Source organism: Haliotis cracherodii, unplaced genomic scaffold, assembly GCF_022045235.1.
Source record: "Haliotis cracherodii isolate W230 unplaced genomic scaffold, xgHalCrac1.p SCAF_6, whole genome shotgun sequence".
Taxonomy (NCBI): Eukaryota; Metazoa; Mollusca; class Gastropoda; order Lepetellida; family Haliotidae; genus Haliotis; species Haliotis cracherodii.
The window spans coordinates 36,414,471-36,438,130 of NW_027266319.1; the positions used below are offsets into that span (position 1 = coordinate 36,414,471).

Genomic DNA, 23,660 nt, shown 5'->3' on the forward strand with positions numbered 1-23,660 from the left:
CAGCCTTCTAGGGTGTCTCGATGACTATTTTGAAAACACCAAAATAGTTCACATACATTTCCCAAAAGATTAGTTACAATGGTCCTTAGATAGAGTATACTATCATTAGTTTGTGGATGTATGATTTCACGACGAGTAAGTATTGTTAACAGAAGAAAGGTGTGTGTCCTTAACAAATAGCTGCCATGGTCTAGTTTCATGGCGGAGACTGCCATCTTCCCGAGGCAAGGGAGTTAACTGACTATAAAACTCCAGTTTCCACAATTGCCAGACTGCAATTATGGAGTTATATTTTGTCTGGACTAAGTCTATGCATAGTCCAATCAAAATCGCGTAACGAAATCAACATCCAATTCGAAATCTGCTATGCAGAGTTCGGTTGATTGCAGGATTTACAAAGCATGGGTGCCGCCAACTGGCGGAAAAAGATATTTTCCGAATCTCTTCATGTTTTTAATCAAGGTGATCATGTGATTTAAAGCACTTCACGAAGTAAGCTTGGTTTAATTATAATATAGATCTTGATTATCGATCAGATCGTCTTGACTGGGCGCTGCCATTTTGTTTGAAGCAAATGCAAGTGATATATAAGAGATTGAATCCGATTGGCCAGTAGGAGGGACATAGAAGGGACTTATAATAGCCACTGGCCACGGTCGAACCTAGAAATTCCAGCCTATATCGACAAGGTTGGAAACTGGACTTTTAGTCAGTTAACTCCCTTGCCTCGGGAAGATGGATACTGCAAGCTCTTAATTCATCAGGAGACATTGCTCAGAGTTCACCAGATTTAAAAGCGGGAGGTGTAAATCACATACACTTGTTCACAACAAGGCACGTAGAGTTTAAGTTACCAGATAAAATGCACGAGCCTTAACATGGCGTGTAGTGTTTACGTTACCAGACAAAATGCACGTGTTTCCAACAAGGCGTGTAGTGTTAAAATTACCAGAGAGAATACACGTGTCCTTAACTAACCTGGAGTGTTTAAGTTACCAGAGAACATGCTCGAGAACAAGGCATACTAATACCAGAGAATATGCCCGGTTCACGGCAGTGGAGTGTTTAAGATACCAGAGGATGTCCACGCGTCCCCAACAAGTTGTGTAGCGTTTAGGTTACCAGAGAGCGTGCACGTGTGCACAGCAAGATGTGTAGTGTTTAAGTTTTCTTTCAAGGCGTGTAGTGTTTAAGTTACCAGATAACATACACGTGTGCACAGCAAGGCCTGCTGCGTTTGAGTTTTCTTTCAAGGCGTGTAAGTGAGTGAGTGAGTGAGTATGGTTTGACGCCACTTTTAGCAATATTCCAGCAATATCACGGCTTAAGTTACCAGATAACATGCACGTGTGCACAGCAAGGTGTGTAGCGTTTACGTTTTCTTTCAAGGCGTGTCGTGTTTAAGTTACCAGATAACATGCACGTGTGCACAGCAAGGTGTGTAGTGTGTAAGTTTTCTTTCAAGGCGTGAAGTGTTTAAGTGAGTGAGTGAGTGAGTGAGTATGGTTTTGCGCCGCTTTTAGCAATATTCCAGCAATATCACGGCTTAAGTTACCAGAAAACATGCACGTGTGCACAACAAGACTTGTAGTATTTGAGTTTTCTTTCAAGGCGTTTAGCGTTTAAGTTACAAGATAACATGCACGTGTGCACAGCAAGGTGTGTAGTGTTTAAGTTTTCTTTCAAGGCGTGTAAGTGAGTGAGTGAGTATGGTTTTGCGCCAATATTCTAGCATTACTTTAGCAATATTCCAGCAATATCACGGCTTAAGTTACCAGATAACATGCACGTGTGCACAACAAGGCGTGTCGTGTTTAAATTACCAGCAAGGCGTGTACTGTTTAAATTACCAGCAAGGCGTGTACTGTTTAAATTACCAGCAAGGCGTGTACTGTTTAAATTACTAGCAAGGCGTGTAGTGTTTAAATTACCAGCAAGGCGTGTACTGTTTAAATTACCAGCAAGGCGTGTACTGTTTAAATTACCAGCAAGGCGTGTACTGTTTAAATTACTAGCAAGGCGTGTAGTGTTTAAATTACCAGCAAGGCGTGTACTGTTTAAATTACCAGCAAGGCGTGTACTGTTTAAATTACCAGCAAGGCGTGTACTGTTTAAATTACTAGCAAGGCGTGTAGTGTTTAAATTACCAGCAAGGCGTGTAGTGTTTATGTTTTCCAGCAAGGCGTTTTGTGTTTAAATTACCAGCAACACGTGTAGTGTTTAAGTTACCAGCAAGACGTGTAGTGTTTATATTACCAGGAAGGCGTGTAGTGTTTAAGTTACTAGCAAGGCGTGTAGTGTTTAAATTACCAGCAAGGCGTGTAGTGTTTAAATTACCAGCAAGGCGTGTAGTGTTTATGTTTTCCAGCAATGCGTGTACTGTTTAAATTACCAGCAAGGCGTGTAGTGTTTAAGTTACCAGCAAGGCGTGTAGTCTTTAGTCGGCAGGGGGTATGGTGTTGGTCCTCCACTTAACGGGGCAGGTAACAACGCATATGTATTTCTGTCCATTCTAAGTAGATGGAAGTCTGGACGGGGAAATCCCCTTGGATCCGCAGGGTAAATGTTGTCATTGACATAACTCCGTCTCGCAGCTGTGAAGACATGTTTACCCCGCAGCTTACACGCGTCTTGTGCTTCTACCCAGGTAAAGCCTCTCTTTAATTAAGGGCTTAGAGGACTTGTCAGCATTCATAACAGCGTGGGTGCTCACTTAGAGAACTTATTTTCTTTGTATGTCCCCGAACTTCTTAAATCGTCACAAACAGGCTAGGAAGTGTTTTGTTATGAATTAATTTTTCGCCATGATAACCAGAATGTTTGTGGATAGACAATTATCAACCGAACCACAGTCTCTTATGCATGCAGCACGTGTATAGTAAGACTCGTGGGATCATAACAGTGGCATCATACGCTCACTAAAGTTCGAAAATAACTATATATCGCGAACTAGGGAAAAGCAATATACACACTAATCATACAACATACCAAGAACTAGGGAAAAAATATCCATATACCACGCACTAGCCACATTCAACAATGCTCCTGTTATTATGCACACTATTATATACTAGTGATAATATTCTCAGTGTGACTAAAATATCGATAGAATTGGACTTACGAATGACATCTTTTTGTTCTTTACACACATTTTTTTTAATTTTCAGTTAAGCAACGCCAGCGACTGGAGATTCAATTATCACATACCTGATCAACAAGCTTAATGTCTTGATACTTCTTTAACGACATTAGATCCTTTCAACAACAACAAAAAAAGCCAGTTAAGCTTGACAAAAACAGAACGTGTTATTTATAGTATTCAAAAGAAGTTAAAAAGTTAAAATATTACTATAACAGCCATGACATATTAACTATAGTAATGTGAAAATATCGGGTATTTTTCAACTTCTTCTAGGTATATTTACATACTATTCATAGGTGGCAAGATTATGTAAATAGTAAGTGAATTATTACGCGAATATCATGTAGACTTTCGCATCTTATACCAATATTAACACACACTGCTGACAAGGAGGTATATCTGATACAGAGAGATCGACCATAGGTGTGGATGTTGATAACGTATGAGGCACGCTAGATCCAAGATAAGGTCGTGTATAGTTCCGGTATAATTTACTGTTAGAAGTATCAGAAGAAAACCACAAAAAGTATTCGAACTTACCCGACCATTCACAGCAGATATCCATGCTTGCTCTGTGCCACGAAACACTCTACACGGTACCTCCAATTCCAACTTTCTGACAGAACCTTCGTAGTCTGGTATGAGATCACTTATTTGTACTAAGACATCGGACTCTTTGTTCCAGCGCTCGACAAATCTAAGGTATGTAAGTGCCACCGTGTTCATATCTCTTAAATCCCACAGTTGACAAAAGCATGATATTGAGATCAGTAGACGGAGCCAAGTTGCAAGCCCACCGTTGAGTGCACGTGCTGCATGTCCACCATTTTGTCATGCGCAGTCCGGTGGTAGCTAGGTTGCGGCGGAGTGGGGAAGGGTGAAATGCCCCCTGTGTTCGATGAGAATTTCAAACCTCGCACTCGTATATCATCGTTTCAATTGAGTGTAATAACGATGGAGCTTATAAAGTGCTTGGGGATTTACGGCTTTTGTGATCACTGATAAAACTAGGCGTGCAAATACACTCATCTGAGCTCACACACATAAGAAATCTCAAGACTAAAACAACAGAACAGGGAACCGCATCTCAGGGAGACGCACAGAAGTAATCCTAGTCAGATAAGCAAATCCCACGCAAATCATAAATAGTCGGGACAACTTTGTTCAAAGTAAAGGATGCATTTTATGACCACATACACGTGAGAGGTAAATGCAAGTTCATGTTTGTTGTTTACCGTCGCATTCTGCAATATTCCAACTATACGACCGCGATCTGTAAAACTTTAATAATCTTGTCTGGACCAGACAATCCAGTGATTGACATCATGAGCGTCATACCAAAAGACTTTAAAAGATGGTACTTGTTTTTACCCTGTCTGGCGTTCGGCATTAAGGGGCTTAAACAAGGACTGGTCGGCTCGGAGTCAGTCTACTGTGTCTGAGTGGGGTATTCATGTTAAACTGCGGCATGGTATCTCAGTGTACTAGCACTATAAATCGGCATTAGTCCGGACTAGTACAAGCAGACACACACACACACACACACACACACACACACACACGTGCATGCAATTCGCTATATAAGTGCAATAATCTTGGACGCGACGTTAAACCCAATTTCACCTCACCTCACCTCTTACAATCGCGAGGATGCTGAGACCGCCTCCGGGGTATAGTGATAGAGCGGCTGCCCGGAGAGCGGAAAGTCGGTGGTTCGATCCCCTGGTTGCGTAACATACTTTTTGTTACCCTGTCTGGCGCTCGGGGTAAGGGGAGACATAAAACAAGGACTGGTCGGCTTGGAGTAATAAACCGGCACTTTAAACCCGGCATTGGTCCGGATTAGTACAAGGAACACACACGCGCATGAACGTCGTTATATAAGTGCAATAATCTTGAACGCAACGTTAAACCCCATTTCACCCCGCTCATATGATGCTAGGAGGAGGATAAAGTGTTCAAAACAAAAGCTTGTACATCCGGCCTTATTAGGCTTTTGAGACACATTAAAATAAAAGTGTATCCATTGTGAAATAATAATTTATAAAAAAGAAAATAATGATAATAATAAACTCACGTGCAAAAGAAACGTCTCCAAACAATTTTCAACTAACAAACAACACAAACACAAACACGAATAGATAATGACGTTTTATATGAATAACAAACAGGTATATAAAGCATGTGTGACAGAAGTAAGTTACATGGAACAGCTGTAGAGTCAATGTTATCACAAGGGGGCCGATTGTCCAGTATTCGAGCACAAGCCAAAGCGGCAAATCACAAAAACACAGAGGTTGAAATTGGAATGCAGACTATCAATACCGCGTATGTCCACCCCTAGCGTCGATACATGCCAGAACACGTCGTCGGGCCGAGTGTGTAAGTCTTCTGATCACGTGATTGGGGATCTGAGGCCATTCTCCCTGCAGTGTCTGAGCCAGTGCATTTCTCGTCAACGGAGGGTGTGACAGTTGTCGAATCCGACATCCAAGATGGTCCTACAAGTGTTCTATCGGAGACATGTCAGGGGATCTTGGTGGCCAAGGCAGGACGGGCACGCTGTTGGCGTTCAGAAAGGCCATTGTGACAGCTGCGGTGTGTGGTGTGCCATTGTCTTGCTGAAACAAGGTTCCTAGATTTTGCTGGAGGAAAGGCAGGACATGGGGCTGCAGAACTTCATCAATATACCGGCGGGCTGTCAGGTTGCCATCGATGATAATGAGGTCGGTCTTGGTTTCCCACAAATGCCTCCCTAAACCATCACACTCCCTCCACCATATGGTTCCGTTTCCGGAACGCAACAACGTGCCGTCCGTTCCCCACGCCGGCGGTAGACACGTCTTCGGCCGTCAGCTCTGTTCAACTGGAACCTACTCTCGTCGCTGAAAAGGACTCTTTGCCAGTTTCGTTGCTGCCACTGGCGAACACGTCTTGCCCATGCCAATCTTCGACGTCGATATTCCAGCGTTAACGTCATGCCCTTGAACGGTCTGTATGTTCTAAATCCTCGCTCACGGAGTCGTTTAGAGACTGTACACCTGCTGGCACGATGACCAAGGCTGTGCGCTGATGATGACGTCACAGTGAGGAATCTGTTCCTTAAATGAAGCGTACGTAGATAACGGTCTTCTTGTGGCGTAGTGACTTTTGGTCGACCGCTCCCTGGCCTGTCTGCTGTCCTGCCAGTTTGTCTGTAACGAATGACTAGTCTGCCAATCGTTCTTTTTGCGCAGCCCATGATTCTTGCAACATGGTCGTGAGTTGCCCCCATCTCCAACATTCCAATCGCTCTTTGTCTCTGTTCCACAGTTAATCTAGGCATGTTCTGCGGGTTTTTCAAACGCTGATGATTGCAAAGAATAGTTTCCAACGGGTTTTATAACCGTATCTTCATACGGGTGATTTCCTGCACGTGCATGGAATTTCACTGAATAAAGTCACGTGAATTTCCTTGAGATACCATGCATTGGTGTGTTTGGGCAATGTGTTCCGAACTGTTTTTGACTATCTTCAACAATTATAATATAATTCTAACTTTGGGGACGTTTTTTTGGCACGTGAGTGTACTATAGAAAAAAAAGAAGTAAATAGATTATAAATAAATAAAAGAATAAATTAAAAATTAAGGAAAAATAAATAAATAAATAAAATTAATAATTAATAAATATATATACAATACTAATAATAGTCTGGTAGTTGTCAGATTTTCATGTTTGTGGAAGCCTCGGTGGCTGAGTGGGTTTGATCGCTGACTTTGTGTGCTGGCGATTAGGCGCCTCACTCGAGCAGTGTAATTTCGAATCCAGGATGGGACTCAAACCCCAAAAGTACGAAAATATGTTTATATTACATGCTTATTCAGAAAGTGTTATCCCAAATACAATATATGTTACATTTGACCACTTTCTAAATGGCATTGTGTGTTCACACAAACACAGTTGTTTTCATTTTCTTCATATGTTCAATATTGCGCATTCGTTTTCAATGTCTACGCATTTTTCTTCATTCAATGATCACTTGTTCTTGTCTGAACGAACTAGCTAAAGTTGCTGTCGAGAATAACACGAAATATAGATACAAGACTGATGTGTGACAGTCGAGGTTGGTGTTGGTTAATTTGCAGTGATTGTCAGTGGCAGCAAATAATGGAAGCACTGGTAAAATACCTTTAGCTGTTGTGGCCAGATTTTAGCGGCAGACCTCGGCAGCAAATAATTTAGAGTTATCCACCTTTTTGTCAACTTGAACATAAAAGGCTTGATCGTTCGAGAAGTTTCACGATGGGACAGTTTCTAGGAGGCTGGCTGTACCCACATAAGAGCAACATGCGACACTTTACCACCTGACGTGAGTCTCATCTTCTTGCCAAGTGCGGACAGCATACCGAATTCCCACCAGCTTCCAACACTATTCGGGGCTGTCGGGTAGCCTAGTGGTTAAAGCGTTCGCTCGTCACGCCGAAGACCCGGGTTCGATTTACCGACAATGTGTGAAGCCCATTCCTGGTGTCCCTCGCCGTGATATTGCTAAACGCGGCGTAAAACCATACTCACTCACTCCAACACTATTCCGGATTCAAGAACCGAGACAGGCCTGTTTCAAGACATTCGGCAGTGACATAACTTTGGACCTTCGTGAGTGTACTGTCATTAATTGTAGGACCTGTTACTTACTTACTTACTCATTTATTTGACTCAGTGTAGCGCCTGTTTTGATTGTAAATCTGAAGCTGTGTGTTTCGATATAGTGCAGTGATTACTGATTGATAGTAAGTCCGATTCACAAACCCTGAAACAAATATATCCAATACAGCCCATGCAAGTCTATTATGTTTGGCAAGTCTAGATTACTGCAGTATATGAAAATGAAGAAAGTCTATGGGCTTCCTTTTATTATATCTTATAACTATAATTTAAAAACTTTTTTTCCGTAAAATTTCAGAGACTAGATGTTAGTCTAATTGATCTTGTGTTGTCATTTAATTTCTGAAACGAAACCACAATCATACGTTTCTGGCGTGCCCAAGGGACGCAACTCTGTACAGCGAATTGCGGCGCCTTAGACGACTGGGCCACCCAGGCCTCTCCCCTTTCATTTGTGACATATTTCATGGAATGATGGGATTTGTTAGACGTACTCGCTGTGCTGCAGGAACACTTTCCTGGTTGATAGACGCGGACACGGGAACTCTCACACAGACAGCAGAGACACAGGTCGTAGATACCACATAGAATTTAATATATGAGTCTCAGGTTGTGTCTATGACGTACTGAACGCTAAGATGAGATCTCAAAGTTGAACTTGTGAAGAATGATGTGTTAAGAACTATTTTATGTAGCACGCATTATTGTTTGTTTGTTTATTTGTTGTTTAACGCCGCACTCAGCAATATTCCAGCTATATGACGGCGGTCTGTAAATAATCGAGTCTGGACTAGACAATCCAGTGCTTGACATCATGAGCATCGATCCACGCAATTGGGATACGATGACATGCATCAACTAAGTCAGCAAGCCTGACCACCCGATCCCGTTAGTCGCCTCTTACGACAAGCATAGTCGCCTTTTACGGCAAGCATGGGCTGCTGAAGTGGTATTCTACCCCGGATCTTCACGGGTCTAGCACGCTTTAAATCGATGTAGTCGATGTTATTTGAGTTAATCATGGGGACTACTTCAACATATTTAATCGACAACATTGGCGTACACTAGCTGGAAAAGCAAAGACTAATTGGCTACAGCTGATTTGACCTCTATCAGGGTCATATTGCATGACTATTTTCCAAGTCATTCAGATACTACAAAAAATATTTAAGTCATTTTTCTTTTGACTTTTGACTTGCATAAAGGAAGAGATTCGAACGCTCCCATAACAATACGTACATCGTTCAAAACAGAAGTGTGTGTGAGTCGCTTTAATAAGAACATTATTTCAGTTATAGGAAGGCGTTTCAGCTTGACGTTCGAGAACATTAGCGTATGCTTATCCGAAGACCGCCTCCGTGGTCTAATGGTAGAGCTTCCGCCCGGAGAGCGGAAGTGACGGGGTTCGATCCCCAGCCGTGTCATACCAAAAGACGTAAAACGATGGTACTTGTTGTTACCCTGTCTGGCGCTCGGCATTAAGGGGCTAAAACAAGGAATGGTCGGCTCGGGGTCAGTATACTGAGTCTGAGTGGGGTATTCATGTTAAACTGCGGAATGGTATCACAGTGTGCTAGCACTATAAATCGGCATCAGTCCGGACTAGTACAAGCAGCCACACACACACATACACGTGCATGCACGTCGCGATATAAGTGCAATAATCTTGGACGCGACGTTAAACCCCATTTCACCTCACCTCACCGCTTATCCCATGAGGACGGGTATGGCGATTACAGACCAAAGGTCTGCATAGCGAATTGCTCTACAAAACTGGGGTATTTGCTCTTGGAGGCACCTTCTCTGGTAAATGTGGATACATTGATTACTGGTACTTATATAGGTGTCAATAATATGTAATCAGGGTGGCATTTATAATAATAAGGGGAAGGGTATTTACCCTTGTCTAATACCCAGACACAATGTATTGAAGAGCTTATGTGAAATGGGGTTTAGCGTCGCGTTCAAGATTATTGCACATATACGGCGACGTGCATGCACGATGTGTGCATGCTTGTACTAGTGCGGACTAATTCCAATTTTAAATTACTAGCCCACTGAGATACCACGCCAAAGTTAAACATCGATACCCCTCATAGACACAGTAGACTGACTCCGGGTCGAGCCGTCCTTGCGCCAGGCAGGGTAACAACAAATGCCATCTTTAAACCTCTTTTGGTATGACGCGGCCGCAGATCGAAACAACGACCTTCCGCTTTCCGGGCGGACGCTCTAGTTACTAGACCACAGAGGTGGTCCAATGTATTGGTCATCAACTATGGCAAAGAGGTTTGATTCGCGAGGTTATACCTGACAGATGGTCACGTGCCCGCCCCACACAACCACCGCGGCCACCACAGGTTCTTTTCAGATGTTTAAACATTGGCCACGGGATCCTAGGATGACATTCTAAGTATGACATTCGGAGATACGGGAAAATTGTCCATCAATTCATTTGGGAAATATAAATTACAATCATTGTTTAATTTTAATACGCATATGGAATATACACAGGCTATATCAACCAAAACCTTCAGTTAAACGAATATTGCAACTTACCTTCTGGTTGCCCAGCAGATATTCTCATATATACCGCCCCGATTACACAGCCTCCGATTAGCGTCATCGTATACGGTGACTGTTCAGACAGTTAACGAGCACCCGTGACTTGCCCTACCCTTGTAACACACACTGATCTGCCTTGTGGCCTCACGCTTACAGTGCACAGCTAACACACAACCCCAGGCCAGGCTGGAACCTACGCAAACACTCTTTGAATGCCTCAATCACAGGGGTTGACTAATTGTTTGATTACTAAATATTTATTCCTTTCAGAAACATCGTGTTTCGGTGTGCTCTGGAGCAATGACATGTAATCGCCACTGCAAGCAGTTAATTTATGAAGTACACATTAGGTATCGCGCTACGTGGTCTGTGAATCTTAAATCCAGAGTGTAAGGTTTAAGTGGCCGGGTATGCGCGGGTACTGGTTTCTATGTAACCGTGCAGGACGACCAATACAGAACAATGGAAAGACAAACACTGTCGGGTAGCCAAAATATGGAGTTTATTCTTTGATGAAAATCGACATAGGTTAATGGCAGAACAAAATATACAACGGGGAAAAATGTAAATAACCTTAGTCATTTAGGCAGTGGTGTGGGATTTTAAAAAAATATTGTTTATCCATGGTGAAGTAAACTGTTAAATGCACTTGTCCGGAGTTAAATATAATAATATTCAAAATCTTTTCCATAGGATATAGTTCAGCTTGTGTATTGCATTGTGTGGCAATCTGTGGTTGAGTTGTGCCATTTGATTCCTTTTACAATATATCTAAGAATATTTATCAACAAACTGTACACGTCGACTACCAATGTTAACCCTTTCAACATGAATTGCAAGTTTCTTTAGCCAAGTGGTTAAAGCGTTCGCTGGTCAAGCCAAAGTCCCGAGTTCGATTCCGTACATGATCTCAATAAGTGAAGCTAATGGGAAGCATTGGTCATACCAAACTATTCCGCGCGGAATATCGGACTGGTGTAAAATAACAAGATTTGGGGATAAAACAACTGGTCCCGGACAAACAGACTAGTGATCGTGTCTAGTCTACCCCTGCATTAGCTGGATCTTACCTAATTAGATGCCTTATCACAATATCTCTACCCTGGAGGTTTGCTCTTGATGTAGTACCGGAATTTGGTAGACACATTTCGCATCTAAATTTTTTTTTTTCCAGTTACAGCGCCGTTCATCCCTAATGATAATTATAATTACCAGAATAATATTCATTACAGTGTGGACAGACCACGGAAGTTGCTTGGCAGCATTTGTATTTGAAAAATAACTATTTAAAAGAATATTTATGAAACCTCTGAAATTCTGAAATTCCAAAAAGCTTATTGGTCACTCTTAAGGTCAGATACACCACAAGTAAATAATAAAATCGTAAAATCGTAAAATAACGGAGTTGCACTGTGTGCCAGTCACAGTGTGTGAGTTACTTTCTTCTGACTGTATGTGTTGAACAAAATGTAAGTGAGTGAGTTGGGTTTAACGCCGCTTTTAACAGTATTCCAGTTATCTCGCAGCATGTCAGCTTAATGTGTGAGGAAAGCCCGAAGTGATGCAGGTCTTAGACGTTTACCACGTCGGTGAAACCCACGAGCACGGGTAGGGTGCTGACAAACCTAGAAACATAATCAGGGCGAACCGGGATTCCAACCCACAATCATAGGTTTCTGGCGTGCCCAAGGGACGCAACTCTGCACAGCGAAACGCGGCGCCTTAGACGACTGGGCCACCCGTGCCCCCAAACTAAACGTAAGACATGTATGCAGCTCAAAGTTTAGAAACACGTTTGATACCTTGAATACTTATGTTGTTTGTAAACACAAAAACTACATACATACGAAACAACATGTAGTTAGGCTTTGGTTCATTTTGAACTGGATGTAGCGATATGAATGCTGAACAATCAAACCATTGACAACAGCACAACATTAAAAGGGATACCTATAGGCACTGATCAATACACACGAAACACGTACATCCTTTGTGCTGTTGCCATGGTAACTCGAATATCATGTAAAAAAACGTAGCATTGTGATGGTTATGTAATAATTTAATTCTAATTTACCACTTTTCGATCAATCAATTTTAAGCTGCGTTTTGTATGAAACCGATATACCAAGACATCGTCCTACCCATCCAGTGTTTAATATGTGTCCTAAGGTGAAGTGAGGTTAAACAGTAGACTCGAATGACACTTGTGATACGCGTGACACATTGGAGTGAGCTGTGCTGCGCGACAGGTTTCCCAGAGAAGCTCCAGCGCTCAACTGAAATAATAAAGTATAAAATAAAATATGAAAACACTTGTAGACACTAAGCTGGATAGATTGACCCGGGGCCGTATGTTTACTCCAATCCACCAACAGTAAAATGTGAAAAAAAACTCAACTCATTTACTGTCGCTAACAATGTAAATAATTTATTAAAAATATTATTTATATATATATATAATACTATACTATCAAAACATGTTGAAAATTTCTCTTAAAATCTCCAGCTTTTGGGGGAATCCAAAAATATATTCGAATTGGGATTGTTTTGATATTTTACTCTTTTTTTTGTCACAGTGACGTGCATTTTGGGGCTAGAAATCCGTAAACGAAAAAAAAGAAGAAAAGTCTGGCCTCAGTATTTTACATGAGGTACGAACAAGGCCAATTGTGACGAAACCTATGAAGCACTGCGTCGTTTGTAATGGTTTCTGGCAATCAGCTGGATTTATAACACGTAATGACAGACCGAGGTGTTCAAACCGACGGATGAGGATCGAATGGAATTGCACGGCCCCAGGCGCCGGGTTTTAGTTTATATTAGTTTGTGAAAGTTACATGTGGGATGAGTAATAGTTGGAAAGATGTAAACAATTTTTTAAAAGAAACTATCTTTGTTTCACATATGTATAATGGATATGTGTACATACCAAATACATAAATAATCATGAAAATATTTCTTATTGTGTGTTTTCTACTTTTAAAAGACATAAATATTTGAACTGAAATGTACCATATGCTCATTACTGATTCTGAAGATACCATATGAAAATTACAATTACAAGGTGAGCTTTATGACAGTATAGATACGTAGGATTGCTTCAACATTTCTTTGCTCCGGGGTTACACAGGCGCGCTTTATGACAATACTTGCACCAATACGTAGGTATGCTACAAAATTTCTTTGCTACACGTTGATTTTCTGGATCAAAGTTGTTTTACCTTCTGGGTTACACCATCTTCCCGAGGCAAGTGAATTAACTGACTATAAAAGTCCAGTTTCCACCCTTGCCGAACTAGGCTGGTATTATGGAGTTACATTTGACTGGACTAACGAGTCTCTGCATAGTCCAATCAAAATCGCGCACCGAAATCGAAATCCGGTTCGTAAAGTGTCATGCAGATTTCGGTCGACTGCAGGATTTGCAAAGCATTTGCACCGCTAACTCGTTGTCAACAGATATTTTCTAAATCTTGTTTTTAATCAAGGTGCTCACGTGATTTGATGCACTTCGCGATGTAAGACTCGTTTTATCACAATATAGATCTTGATTATCGATCAGATCGTCTTGACTTGGCGCCACCGTTTTGTTTGAAGCAAATGCAAGTGATACGAGAGGTTGAATCTGATTGGTCAATAGGAGAGGCATGGAAAGGACATAACTCGTAATAGTCACTGGTGGCGCTACGATCGAGCCCAGGAATTACAGCCAAATTCGGCAAGGGTGGAAACTGGACTTTTAAAATCAGTTAACTCTCTTGCCTCGGGAAGATGGGGTTACACAGGTGCGCTTTATGACAATACTTGAACCAATACGTAGTTATGCTACAAAATTTCATTGCGCCGTGTTGATTATCAGGATCAAAGATGTTGTTTTTTAATTTGTGACATTGCCACTAGCACAACATATGGGTTCAAGACCTCTGTGTGACCCTTGATGGACAATTGGTATGTTATGCAGAGGTTCCCTAAGTCGACTGATTCCAGATATGCAACACATGTGGTAAAAGAAGCGGGGGCACCTACCCTGGACATGCTGTTGGTCCGAGAGCTTGACTCAAAGCCCGGATTCACGTAGCCATGCCCCGCCTTCTCCGCCATCGGATCGATGACGAAGCCCTCAACATATTTGACCAGTCGTCGATGTTTGACCAGAGCTGGACCCCATGAACGTGTCGGTGTGACCAACAATTTCAGCTTCTGAAATTAGTGAGTGAGTGGGTATTGTTTTACATGTTCCAGTAATATGAAATATCAATGCCCGTTAATATTGATGAATACTGCATCGTCCGGATACCCGAGGTTGCAGTGTAGACAGTGCATGTACCTCTAGCAGGGAGTCTCCCTCGTCCTCCTTGTTGATCTTGTAGATCATCACGACCGGGATGATAAGGATGGACAGCAGGGCCATCATCCATCCGAGCGCCTCAGCCCACGCCGGGTAGGTGTAGGCGTCGTACTTCGCCGGGCTGTACTCGATCAGGGAAAACAGGAAAATGAACTGAAACAGAATCCGTGAAGCGTTATTATTCACAGATGGTCTAGTTATTTTACTGTTTATGTATCGCAATAGGTCCTATTGTTAAAATACCAGTGTTTTTTTAAGACCGAGCTAACTAATGCGTGGGATGTCGAGAACATATCAGATTTAAAGGTGAGGTGAAGGTGAAGTGAAATTGGGTTTAACGTCGCGTCCAAGATTATTGCACTTTTTTAGCGACGTGCATGCACATATGTGTGTGGCTGCTTGTACTAGTCCGGACTGATGCCGATTTATAGTGCTAGCCCACTGAGATACCATGCCACAGTTTAACATGAATACCCCACTCAGACACAGTATACTGACTCCGAGCCGACCAGTCCTTGTTTTACCCTCTTAATGCCGAGCGCCAGACAGGGTAACAACAAGTACCATCTTTTAACGTCTTTTGGTATGACGCGGCCGGGGATCGAACCCCGGACCTTCCGCTCTCCGGGCGGACGCTCTACCACTACACCACGGAGGCGGTCTCAGATTAAAAGGATATTTCACCCACTATGATGCTATTCAACAACAAAATCTACACTTTATTCATCAAGTGTGCTAGTGGTTAAATATCGGGTGGTCAGGCTCGCTGACTTGGTTGATGCATGTCATCGTATCCCAATTGCGTGGATCGATGCGCATTATAATAATCACTGGATTGTCTGGTCCAGACTCGATTATTTACAGACCGCCGTCATATAGCTGGAATTTTGCTGTGTGCGGCGTTAAACAACAAAGAAACAAACAAATATTGTAAGACACTATCTGACCAATCCACACACTGTATAAGGATACAAATGTCGTCTGCCTACCACAATGGCGCCTGGGCTCAGACCGACCCAGCAGATCTTCCACCAAATGGAGGGCGGCTTTCCCATCATGACCTCCAGGTCCTTGAAAAACCGGTTGATACCTGAGAGAGTATAATTACAGCTGAATCACTTGGCGGATGCAACATCGCACTCCATCCCATTTGTTCGGACACCTTACGTTACAATCAACCTATCATGTGTTTTCGTTTGTTTACATCATGACTAGATCCGGGGTAGAATAGGTCTTCAGCAACCCATGCTTGCCGTAAAAGGTGACTATGCTTGTCGTAAAAGGCGACTAACGGGATCGGGTGGTCAGGCTCGCTGACTTGGTTGTTGCATGTCATCAATCCCAATTGCGTGGATCGATGTTCGTGATATTAATCACTGGATTGTCTGGTCCAGACTCGATTATTTACAGACCGCCGTCATATAGCTGGAATATTGCTGAGTGCGGCGTTAAACAACAAACAAACAAACAACATCATGAATGATCTATGACGTGCCCCTGTAAAATACTGGCGCAAGTCGTGACTTGTAACATGTGCATCCTATCCTAGATAACATTTCGTCATTATTTTGGAATACCGTTAAAAAATGCTTTCTGAATTATTCAGCAATATCAAGGACGTGGGCACACGAAATGGGATTCGAACCTTGGCCCTCAACGTGAGGAAAGCGCTTTAACCATCTGATAGCCCCACCGCCCCCATCTGTCATTGAACTATAACCGTCAGTACTATTATGAGTGAGTGAGTTGGGTTTAACACCGCTTTTTAGTTATATCACGGCATGTCAGCTTAATGTGGGAGGAAAGCCCGAAGTGATGCAAGTCTCAGACGTTTACCACTTCGGTGAAACCCACGAGCACGGTTATGGTGCTGACAAACCTCGAAACATAATCGGGGCGAACCGGGATTCCCATCCACAATCATAGATTTCTGGCGTGCCCAAGGGACGCAACTCTGCACAGCGAATCGCGGCGCCATAAACGACAGGGCCACCCGTGTCCCCTTCTATTATGAGAAAGTGTATTAAGTTTTCAAACGTGGTAAGAACACATGATTTAACCAACCGTAGATGAAGACGACAGCAATGTTCTCGGTAAGGCATATCACCAGCAGTGACCAGGATGCTGCGTAGTGATCCATCAGCTGCAGCCAGTACATCCCGCCCTGGGGAGACAAAAAGGTCAAGGTCACAAACTGACATGATGGTGAAGGTCATGTATGAACACAAAGATCTGACGACACACCACTATAGGTCAAGTGAGAACGACCTTTCGCGAACTTTGACCTACCAATGAAATGACTAACAAGAAGTCGACATTAGACATTATGGAAGTAGTTTTTTTAGCTTTACGGCACGAGTTTCAAACTGACGACTACCATTCCAGACTACGCTTTGAAAATTACTGATTCAAAATTTGAAAACTGTACATAATAAAATGTTTTATCGATGGCCGGGATTGTATGGCAGGACTTCCCACGGGCCATGGAAAGTCTCTTCCGTTTCAATTGTTTACTCCATTGAAACGACACAGACTATGATTTTGACTCAACCGTGATAACCTTTTCGAGGTTGCATGATTAGAAAACACATTCCGACTGTTACTTTCCCGATCATTCGTCACCACTCGCCCCTTTCCGAATTCGGCTTGTCCCGGAATAACACGAGTTGGTCACGAATGTTTCCCTATCTGGTAAGCGACGCTCTGATTGGTCGGATGGAAGGTCGTCTGACGTGACCCGTAAGGGCATGTCCTCAGATCCGTGTATGGCAGCCCCGAGAACTAAGATTTGTTTTGATAAAGTTGACATAACTCTTAACCAATGAAACCACTCCCCAAAAACACCTACTGGCGTGACAAGCGGAAGTCACACAACACTTATAGGAGTCACAAGCGGAAGTCACACAACACTTACAGGAGTCACAAGCGGAAGTCACACAACACTTACTGGCGCGACAAGCGAAGTCACACAACACTTACAGGAGTCACAAGCGGAAGTCACACAACACTTACTGGCGCGACAAGCGGAAGTCCCAGGAGGAACATGCCGATACAGATGAAGAGGATGACGAGCGTCTTGCGGGCTCTCAGATGAGGGAACAGATCCAGCGTCCCAGTCAGAACCGTCTCCACCTGAGCAAACTGAAGAACACAGACACAGAGTTGAACTACATCTGGAGCGTCTGAAGCGGAAGACATTTTACACTATCGGCCTAAACAGACAACATTATGCGAGGCGGTTAACCAAGTGTTGAAAACATTTAACGTTAGTTTAGTCACTGACGCTGAAGGCAGTACTATTGTCAGTCCAGCCAACATTCATTTAATACTTGTTTATGAACCCTACATTTTCGTCCAAAGCCGTAAACGACTTCGGCTTGAGGTTTGTCATATGCAGATAATGGTTAAGGAAGAGAACTTATGGATGTCAACTTCTTTATTGTGAAGAACACAACGTTTCGGAGTATATGGTTACTCCATCATGTGAATGAATGCTATGGGGCAGAGAGCATATATATGTACGAGGTGAGGTGAGATGAAATTTGGTTTAACGTGGCGTCCAAGATTATTGCACTTATATAGCGACGTGCATGCACGAGTGTGCGTGTGTGTGTGGCTGCTTGAACTAGTCTGGACTGATGCCGAGTTATAGCTACCTCACTGAGATACCATGCCGCAATTCAACATGAATACCCCCCTCAGACACAGTATACTGACTCCGAGCCGACCAGTCATCGTTTTAGCCCCTACAGAGCGCCAGACAGGGTAACAACAAGTACCATCTTTGAACGTATTTTGGTATGACGCGGCCGGGGATCGAGCCCGGACCTTCCGCTCTCCGGACGTACGCTTGTACCACAAGACCACGGAGGCGGCCTATATGTACATGTAAGTAATCAGATAACAAAGGTGGAAACTTAACAAGGGAAGCCACCATATAATTGGCGCTGAAAGGTGGTAAGCAATAGACAATGGAAGCCAACACTTTAGATTAATAGGTTGGAACTTGCTTTGCATAAATTCTCTTCCTTATTTGTTTCACTTCTAAATGCCTTTCAAAGACTAGACGATAGTTGTAAACATGCAGAGAATTAATAGAAGGACACAACTCGCCTGACTGTCTAGTCCCAGGGTAATAAGCATGCAGAAGAACAAGATGGCCCACACAGGTGGAGCCGGAAGTGACGCAACCGCTTCCGGTACACTATGAATGCAAGGCCAGCCCCTGGAGAACAAAATAATACTTGTAGCTGCCCAGCTGAACATGTCATGCCCTGTACACTAGGTTAGGTGAGGTGAAATGGGGTTTAACGTCGCGTCCAAGATTACTGCACTTTTATAGCGACGTGCATGTACGTGTGTGTGTTTGTGTGGCTGCTTGGACTAGTCCGGACTGATGCCGATTTATAGTGCTCGCTCACTGAGATACCATGCCGTAGTTTAACATGAATACCCCACTCAGACACAGTATACTGACACCGAGCCGACCAGTCCTTGTTTTAGCCCCTTAATGCCGAGCGGCAGACAGGGTAACAACAAGTACCATCTTTTCACGTCTTTTGGTATGACGCGGTCGGGGATCGAACTCCGGACCTTCCGCTCTCCGGGCGTACCGCTCTTACCACTAGACCACGGAGGCGGTCCCATGGAAACTAGAAGTATAGGACAGAGTGACTTTACCTCTTGATGGTATTTAACAGACAGGTTTAGAGGCCCCCATGGTGCCGAATATAACGTAAATATTACACAAGACGTTTTCCTTTAATAACAAGAGTCATCAGGTGACAAATCTCCCGGCCCCTACAAATTTGAAACAACAGATCATCTGACTGTTACTGTAAGTCCAACTTGATGAGTCTATCTAGTCTGTCTGTCCGTATACAAGAGTAGTTATTGAGCTATCAAAAGAATATCATTGAATTGGGATTTGAAACTTTGCATTTCAAAGTCAAATACACACCAATATGATAAAAGCCAAAATGGTTTCCATGGAAACGGAAAAATAATTTTTGTTTAATCCCTAAATAGCAAAAAGCATGAGTTGACTACCTGTTCTTTGTGTGTGTACAGTTTCAAAACAAGAGTACCTATTAGTTGCCATTGAATTTATTTTCTTTTTAATCTGAAAGTTTGGATGAAAAATGTGAATAGTTCTTTAGTTCTGCCCAGGAAGGGATACGTACCTCCGTTTCAGCTACATTTTTCTTGTATACAAAATATTTTTTTGAAAAAAATCCTAAATAGCAAAAAGCATCACTTCAGCCCCTGGTTAACACATATAACGAATTTGGATGTAATCTCTTTCACGGTTTTCAAGTTATGCTCCTGAAACGAAATACAGACGGACAGACGGACCAGACGATGACTACATCCACAGCATTAAATGCTGTGTGTGTGTGTGTGGGGGGGGGGGGGGGGGGGGGGGGGGGGGGGTGGGGGGGGATAAAAAAGTGATAACTTTCACGTGAAACTACAATTAAAAGGCTGGATAAACTTTAAACTGGACATTTGGTTGAGATTGCAGGATAATAAGTAGGAAAAATCGTCTTAACCCACTCAAACACGGATACACCAGTTTATGTTCGTCATTGGCTTTTTTCAGTGGTTAATGGTGAAGCCAATTCGGTGTTCGGGATTGCGCCACTTAGTTGTGCCAGGATCAGCTGATCAGTGGGTTCGAATACAGATACGCCCCGATTATGATCGTTGATTTGCAGGCACCACACCGGTGCTCGTGGCTTTACCAAAGTGCTAAACGTCTAAAATCTCCAACACTTTTGGCCTGCCTCCTACATCAAGCTGACATCACTGAAATACTTTGGCAACCATCTCACTCCCACTGTAATATGCATTCATGATAATAACAACAAGACTGATTCAAATATTGATAGATGTCTTATTTCAACAGTTGGTCATAAACTTACCGCTTTTCACGACATTTTCTATGTCGACGTTCAGTTTCCCGGCCATGTATCCGAGATACGAAAATATAACAAAACCTCCGAATATACTTGTGAGACTGTCCCCCAGCGACACAATCAGAGAGTCGCTGAAAATACACACAGGTCAGCAACATGATACGACTGACATTACGACTCATTGCAAGTAATGCAGTAGTTGTTAATTATGCATGGTCATATCGGTTTTACTGATCTTTGTACTTAAAAAAAACAGTAAAGAAGGATATACAAGTACTTGTGAATTTTATATTTTTAGTTTCAGGCGATTAGAAAATAGATCGATGTAGCGAAGTCCACCCACGTGAGAGCATTGTTATGGAACCTGTTGTAGCTGGAAAGTGCAATGAGACCCTCCCCAGCCGGGCCCATGGAGTAGAAAATCTGCACGGCCGCATCTCGCCATACCTGCAGGTATAATCATAGAAATATGCATCGGATGCAGACATTCAATTTAGAACTTCCGAAAAGTGAACAGCACATCTATAAATGGAGAAGGAATATTCTCGAACTTTTGTACTGCCGTAAGGTTGGCTGTGTGTGGAGTAAGGAATATGTGAGCCATTCCTTCATAACACCCTGAACACCCTCTCCCTTGAACATCTTCTCCCCTGAACACCTTCTCCCCCCTCTCCCCTGAACACCTTCTTCCCTGAACACCCTCTCCCCTGAACACCCCTCCCCTAAACACCCTCTCCCCTAAACGCCCCCCCTCCCATGAACACCCCCCCTCCCCTGAACACCCCCCTCCCTTAAACTGAACACCCCCTCCCCTGGAAAACCCCCCTCCCCCTTCTCCCCTGAACACCCTCTCCCCCTAAACACCCCCTCCCCTGAACACCCTCTCCCCCTGAACACCCCCACCCCTGAACACCCTCTCCCATGAACACCCTCTACCCTGAACACCCCCCTCCCCTGAACACCCTCTACCCTGAACACCCTCTACCCCTGAACACCCCCACCCCTGAACACCCCTCTACCCTGAACACCCTCTACCCTGAACACCCTCTACCCTGAACACCCCCACCCCTGAACACCCTCTCCCATGAACACCCTCTACCCTGAACACCCCCACCCCTGAACACCCTCTACCCTGAACACCCCCTCCCCTAAACACCCTCTCCCCTGAACACCCTCTCCCCTGAACACCCTCTACCCTGAACACCCCCCACCCCTGAACACCCCTCTCCCATGAACACCCTCTACCCTGAACACCCCCACCCCTGAACACCCCTCTACCCTGAACACCCCCTCCCCTAAACACCCTCTCCCCTGAACACCCTCTCCCCTGAACACCCTCTACCCTGAACACCCCCACCCCTGAACACCCCCTCCCCTGAACACCCTCTATCCCTGAACACCCCCACCCCTGAACACCCCTCTCCCCTTAACACCCTCTCTACCCTGAACACCCCCACCCCCTGAACACCCTCTACCCTGAACACTCCCCTACCCTAAACACCCCTCTCCCCTGAACACCCCCACCCCTGAACACCCTCTCCCCGAGCACCCTCTCCCCCTGAACACCCCCCTCCCCTGAACACCCTCTACCCTGAACACCCCGCTCCCCTAAACACCCTCTCCCCTGAACACCCCCTCCCCTGAACACACCTTTACCCTGAACAACCCCTCCCCTGAACACCCTCTACCCTGAACACCCCCACCCCTGAAACACCCCCTCCCCCTGAACACCCTCTACCCTGAACACCCCCCACCCCTGAACACCCTCTCCCCTTAACACCCTCTACCCTGAACACCCCCACCCTTTTCCCAGACTCACCTTGCCGTCTGCCAGTCTCTCCCAGCGGGGCACGATTGTAGAAGTAGATACCCTCCATGCGTTGTCCAGCGTCACTCCCGCGGAAGAACAGGATCACGAGGACGACGTAGGGGAAAAGCGCCGTGAAGTACACACCACCTGGCCACAACACACATCGGCTTTACCACCAAATACACACAGGACGACACTGATCATATAGAATATTGTCATTTACATTTTCAAATATGTATCTCCTGTGACAGTACGACACGTGTGGTCACTGTCGTATAAAGAGTTACCTACCTTGCCTGTGGTCTTGATGCCCTTGATGAGACAGAGAAAGACAACGATCCAAGCAAGAAGCAAGGTCAAGGTCAACGCCCAGCGGGGACTGCCAAGCTCATCAACACCGCTGCTTAAACCCAACACGTAGTTGCTGCAAACAATGGCGTCACATAAACACAATTCATATATCGTGGGTTGTGTTTGACCAAGAGCCTCAAGGTACAATGGTCTGATTTCAGCAAAAGCTCAACACATTGGACCTCAGGAACTTTATTATTAATTGATTTGACAAATCAGAAATTGCTTAATCAGGAAATGCACGTAGGACTGTACTCAAACTATTTCACGATATTCAAGGGTATATGCGATTAAATGACTGACAGGCATTATTGAGGTTCATGAGGATAAGAGTTAGTGAGTATGGTTTTACGCAGGGGACACCGGAAAAGGGGCTTCACACATTGTACCCAAGTATCGAACCGGGGTCTTCGGCCTGACGAGCAAATGCTTTATAGGCCGTAAGCTAGGTATTACACACCCCCCCCCCCCCCCCCCCCCCCACACACACACACACACATCCAAACCCCACCTTAATTTTTTTAAAGCCCATAAACATACTAAACATGATTTTGAATGTTAACAAGAAAAAAGTTGGGACGAACTTGTTGTTACAGCCTTTCAAAGTATGGTACCCATATCGCGTTTTCGCCCGGTTTTGCCGTATATCACTTGGGGGTATTGATTACGTTTGGGTTGTCATCTCACTAGTGATCCACTGATCTTCAAGTGTGATATACCACTGGAATCTCATATATAAATACCTCTCCAATGAGGTATCAATAATTGGGGGGGGGGGGGGGTGGGGTGTGCTCGTGGGTCATACCTAGCCCACGGCCTATTAACTACTAGACTACCCAACAGCCCCTCATGGGGATATGACAAACAATAGCACAGATGA

At 43.9% G+C, this 23,660-nt stretch overlaps 2 pseudogenes; both read right to left on the reverse strand.

The window, feature by feature from the left end:
* LOC139444848 (uncharacterized) overlaps positions 1-3,868 on the reverse strand; it is a 28,438-nt pseudogene extending 24,570 nt beyond the window's left edge.
* A 7,025-nt stretch (positions 3,869-10,893) lies between these two features.
* LOC139445189 (sodium-dependent proline transporter-like) overlaps positions 10,894-23,660 on the reverse strand; it is a 24,480-nt pseudogene continuing 11,713 nt past the window's right edge.